Genomic DNA, 5976 nt, shown 5'->3' with positions numbered 1-5976 from the left:
ACAAATTCGGCCATTCAAAGTGGTGTGAGATATATACGTTTTTTTAAAACATGTACCTTTATGCATTTTTGGTGTTAGGTAAATAAACCGCACATGTGTGCCTAATTTGCAGTTATTATCACTGTTTTTACTGTGGCGAGTGACCCTGTTTTGGCCCCCAAGAACCACGAAAAAACGAACTCCGGGAAAAGGGCCTTTAAAAGGTCTCTTAACTTTAGCGTGAACGGTCATTTTGGCCATTTTCCGTCAATCCCCCCCCCCCCCTCCCGTGTTTAGTACTGTAAAACAACATGCTTAGTTTTCTTTCCTCCTTTTTGCAGGTAACACCAGCATTGGAAAAACCATCCAGCACATGTGGACCAGGAAAAGGAGCACAAGGCAAAGCTTGCAGGAACTGATCCCCAAATACCGGGCCAGGCCAACGGTCGTTGTTACCACTGTGGCACGTGGCTGGATACGCGCTTGGAGCAGGTATGCGCGCGGAGCACCAGCTGCCCGTCACTGCGGCTGCATGTCCAACTGTGTTCGGCCGCACCACTCGCAGCCGCAGTCACCCGCTGTGTGCAGCGCCGGAGGCCACTCGCTGAGGCGCGCGCCGGTCGCTGTCGGCAGGCACGGCGCTGCTGGGCAAGGAGGCAGCCATGGCGTGCACGGTGGCTGTGGAGGCGGTCATCACCGACCACTACAACAGCCAGATCCGGGAGCTCAGCCGGCTGCAGGCCGAGACGGGCCAGGACCACACCGAGCTGCTGCAGGTTGCAGGCGCCGGGCCGCCGCCGGACCGGACCAGTGCAGGGCACCGGCGGCTGGGTGCCGCCGGACGGGTGGCCACGTGCACTGTCTGCTTCTGGCTCAGGCTTTCACCGGCCACAGGCCGATCAGAACCCCGGTGCGGCTGTGGCCACGTCGCGTGCGCTCATTGGTTGCTCTGTTGTCAGTTACAAACTGTTATATCACACCCGCTCGTGCTTTCCTCCTCTTAAAATCGCCACAAAAGTTCGCCATGCGTTCCTGCTATGCGGTCTAGTGCCGAAGCGGAACCTCTCCATGTGAACTCCGTTTGCCACCCAGCAAAGCTGGTTCGCTGCATTTTGTGTGGGTCGTTCTTAGCAACGAGTCGATGCCCATCAGTTCCCGTCTTCTCCTCCATACGATGCTGGAGTCCGCCTGCTCCCTCAAATGCCGTGTTGTACATCCATTCTGGACTGCCTGGTGTTCCGCTGGGTTGGCGCAGATCATATCCAAGTTTCCGGAGTGGATTGAGGAGATGGAGCACCACGACACCGGTCCTGGCGCATGACGCCGAGCAGGCGCCCCGCCTACCAGCCTGCTCTCGCAGGCTGATCAAGGCCGGCTGCCTGGGAGCCATCTGGGCTTCGGAGAGGATCTGACCGCTGCTGACGTCACAGGAGCTACGGCCCGACGGAGCTCCTGTGACGTCAGCGCTCCAGTGCCGAGCGGCTGGCTTATCGTGTGCTGCACTACTGAGCTAGGAGATCACGTTGTATGTTGGTTGGCTGATTGATTGTTGTATGCTATGAGATTCTCGATGTGTTTTGAAATAAAACAAAATGAGGTGTGATTGAGTTATGCGGAGAGCCCTCTGGATGATGCTAGTACATCACTCTTGGGAGATCTTTCGTGGTGTTGTTGGCCTACATGATATATAGGCTGGTGAGAAGCCCATGAAAGGGAGTATTCCGCATTGAAGTGCGGTGTTTCTACCGTTTGAGCTGACCAGGAAGGGCAAGCCAGCAGAGCACTGGATGGCAACCAAGAAGACCATGGCTCGAGCCTCGGCAATTCCAATGAGATAATTCGGATTGTGACCCGTGCATGGCTGATAGTCAGGCATTCATCCCCGCCCTTTCAGGACCACGATAACACCTGACGCGGCCGGAGAGTTAACGGACCGAAACATTGTGTGCATACCAGCACTACAGACGGGGGCGGAGAAGTCAAAACAATTACTCCGTCCCGCGCGATACTAATATATCGTCTCAATCCTTCCGCAACACTGTACCTTTGGGGATTCCCGAAGAAAGTGTGTCGACAGTCAACCTTAAGGTTTGTGTGTGGTTTGGAAGCATATAAGAATCGCCTTGAAACGGGCACAATCTCATTCTCCGCGCACAAATATATATGTCTGAAAACACTGCCGTATTTCGTCTGGACCCGCGCCGAAGGGCGCGGGTCCAGACGACAAGACACGTTTCAGCAACAAGACACTAGCGGGCCATATGAAACCAGTGGGCGCCTATGGCGGGTACCACTTCTTCGAGTGGCTGGTTAAACCTCAGCGAATTGCTATGAACGCGCACAGTCACGTTGTCGGCGTGCGGTTTTCGAATATTTTAACACTGCCTGTAAATTTATCTCCACACACCGGGCAGACAACCGGAATCAATAACGCAACGGTTGCGGGTCATGCCAATCAAAAAGCCTCTGGCGGCACAAACTTGACATTTAGGGACGTTTATTGTCCCTTAAACCAGAGTTATCAAGTACACGGTCCCACCATCTGCGCGTGGCAATACATGCTATTTTTAAACAACGATTCTAAAAAAACTTTCGGATTTTCGTCTGCACGTGCCGTGTGGCCCGCCTGCATTTATTAGAACGCCGTCAGGGGATTATTAGAATGGTTGTGGCTGACCCCGAACACGATTTTGTACCGTCCGGTGTCTTTCAGCGGGTGCTGTCGAACGTGGGCGGCCCTCTCGCGCGCGATTACATTTTTGTTCAAACATTGCCGTATTTTCGTCTTCAGCGAAGAATGACAACGGCACTCAGTAATGCGAAGCGCGGGGGGCTTATCGAACAAGTAGATGCCATTGGCTGATCTTTAACTTTGGGTATCGTTCCCTGGCATTCAGGACATTAGTATCGTAACGCACACGCTTGTCTCATCGGACGTGACTATAAATGATCTAAAAGCTGCTGAATTTGAAGAAAACTCACCCAGCGTTCACCCGTACCCAGCAACACGACCTCAGGTGTTCTGTTAAAATGGCGCCACCGGCGATCGCCAATGTTTCAGTGTTGTTGGGAGTCCTCAACCCGTGCTATCAGACGTGCACGATCCCCTCTCTCCGTACGCTGACTACACAAAATTTGCAGAACGCTGCGGTATTGTGCCCACAAGCGCCGTTATGCCACCGCATTCGGTAACACGCAATCAGAGCGCTCGAGTGCTGTTCGATGGCCCTGGGCTAGCGGCGTCGACACGCGCCCGAGCGCGTTGATTATAACAATTCTCAAGCGTTGCCTTATTTCGCCTCCACGTGGCTTGGGATCGCCCTCATTCATATAATGCGTTGTCAGGTGATCATATCAAAGTAATAGGTGTCACATGCTGAGCACGGCTGCCCAGCGTCGTTCAATAACGCAGAGCCACCGCTACCAGAGGCGCAAATCTTACCTCCACCCCTCCCCCCGCGCTCGTTGTTATAAAAACTGCCGTATTTTCGTCTCGCAACGCCCCAAGCGACTGCTTTCATGGAGCGTCAGACGTCAAGTAGACGTTGGAGGGCACACTGTAATACTTCACGCACCGTGACACCGATCTTGGCCGACACCCTTTTACGTGACCCCTGAAAGGGTATTATTGAAATGGTGGCCGGCGTGAGCGTGGGCTCGAAAGTACAACAGCGTTTAAAAAATAAGTTATATACCGGCGCGGAGACTTGATCATGATTATTTCACGGTATTTCCGGAGCGCAATGTACTGACACCGTCACATCAAGCTTGGCCAACGGCACCTGTCTGCATCTGTTCGGGATATTGTCGCGACTCACAACTACCACATACCATCTCCCGTCATCTCAAAGCGGGTAATGTGCTACGACACAGTGACCAGCGTCCGCTCGCTGCACCCACCGCCGAAGCTGGCCTGCCCGCGGCTGCCGCATGTGGGACGCGCACCCGGGCAGTCAGGTAGTCAGAGGCGTCACGCCAGAGGTCGCTCTGCAGGTCCCCAGATGCCGCATGTGGGACGTGTACCCGAGCAGTCAGGTAGTCAGAGGCGTCACGCCAGAGGTCGCTCTGCAGGTTCCCAGATGCCGCATGTGGGACGTGCACCCGAGCAGTCAGGCAGTCAGTGGCGTTACACCAGAGCCGCTCTGCAGGTCCCCAGATGCCGCATGTGGGACGTGCACCCGAGCAGTCAGGTAGTCAGGGCGTCACGCGAGGTCGCTCTGCAGGTCCCCAGATGCCGCATGGGACGTGCACCCGAGCAGTCAGGCAGTCAGGGGCGTCACGCTAGAGCTCGCTCTGCATGTCCTCAGATACCGCGTGTGGGACGTGCACCCGAGCAGCTAGGCAGTCAGAGGCGTCACGCCAGGGGCCGCTCTGCCGGTCCCCAGATGTAACGCGCTGGAGCTGAGCTCCTGTAGAGTTGTGCGAAAACCACTGGCTGCGCAGCTTGTGCTCGGCGTACGGTGTTGCATTGAAGGTGTGTGCGCGATGCTGTATGTTCCTATATCTGTCTCCTGTCAGCGACGGATCACTCGGTTTGTCGCCTTCTTTGCAAGACGTAGGCACATCTTTTGTCTATTGCGATATATTTAGGCATGCAATGACGTGATGATAACAGTTGTACATGTCAGTCACGGTACACACTTGCCACACGGCCCACAGGAATGGCTTTAAGAATGCTAAATAATCCCTCGTGAAAAGCGAACTCAATCGTGCATAAAGTACAGACCTAACAGTAAACAAAACTTCAAATTTGTACATGTAACGCACGGGAAACAGCTGGTAGAAAAGAGCTCGTCTGCCATGGTGTCATAAGTTGTTTGTTCCTTCTGTTGTGTTAAAGGCCAGGTTACAAGGAACTGGCTATAACCGCATTTCAAATGAACTATTAACAGCAACAAACGCAGTTATGCTCAGCAATGCAGGCAAGCACAATATTACCTTATAAATACCCTGCCCCTATCACATGCACACGCACACACGCAGTAAAATACAAACACATTTCCTTTGGAACCACGTATATCAATCTGTCTTCTAGAAACGTCTTTTTGTAACCCGCGGTTTTTGACATGGTATTGCGGCCATTCGTTAAGAAAAATGGTCCTCAAATCGATGCACTTTGCTTACTGCTGACATGTGGCCCCACCCAGCAAAACTGACCACGGGCGTTCTGGTACCGACACGAATGGACAGTGTTTGAAAGTTAAATGAAGTTATGCTTACGGTTTGCTATTATCTGTTCACCAAACATTCCCACGCGAGCAAGCATAAATAACTCAGATGTTACCCAGGTAGCCGTTGTCTGTCCATGCATGTAAAAAATCTTCGAAGTGATGTTTTTATAGGCACAGTGGCTCTTTCCTTTTCAATTATGTCCTTGAACACTAAGGAAGGTCTATTAAAGCTGAAGCAGCTGTAGCCCAGGGTAGTAATCGGGCGAGTCGGCTGGTCTGAGCTCTACCTGTAATACTGCTGAATGCAAATATACTGGCAGATGCGCTGTTTCACGGCGTAATGCGCGACGTAAACAACTGTGTAGATACAGCGAGCCTCAAGGGTGTATGATATCGTATTCAGTCGCTCTTGCGTGGAAAGTTGAGCTAAAATCGAATTAATTTGACGGCCATGTGATCCATTTTAACAGCACTATATCATTTGAGCCATGGAGATGACTTCATTATCCAATTTAAAGCGAGGTTTAGCAAAGAGGCTTTCCTGACATCATATTTTCGGCGCATGTCTTCGGAAACTGAACGCCTTAAGAAGTAGGTCGTCAGTGCCTGAACGAAACAGCACGGTCTGTGTGACAAGAAGGCGTGTGGAACAGTTCCTTTCTTGGCCTGTGCACAAGAAAGGTAATATGCACAAAAACAATACAAAACAATACTTTCCGTCCTAATGTTTCGCCATTCAATACTATAAACAGAATACTTGCTTGGTGGAGGTGCCAATGCAACGTGCTTTAGGTATTGCTTTAAGCTTTTACTCTTTGGCGAACTT

The 5976-nt window shown here is 52.1% G+C and overlaps 1 pseudogene; it reads left to right on the top strand.

Moving 5' to 3' along the window:
• The first annotated feature begins 352 nt into the window (after nucleotides 1-352).
• Nucleotides 353-1391, top strand: LOC119090114 (5-demethoxyubiquinone hydroxylase, mitochondrial-like; annotated as a pseudogene).
• The last annotated feature ends 4585 nt before the right edge of the window (nucleotides 1392-5976 follow it).

The sequence above is a fragment of the Pollicipes pollicipes genome, unplaced genomic scaffold, assembly GCF_011947565.3.
Source record: "Pollicipes pollicipes isolate AB1234 unplaced genomic scaffold, Ppol_2.1 Scaffold_3087;HRSCAF=3621_pilon_pilon_pilon, whole genome shotgun sequence".
Taxonomy (NCBI): domain Eukaryota; kingdom Metazoa; phylum Arthropoda; class Thecostraca; order Pollicipedomorpha; family Pollicipedidae; genus Pollicipes; species Pollicipes pollicipes.
This window is presented reverse-complemented; position numbering and strand designations above follow the sequence as displayed.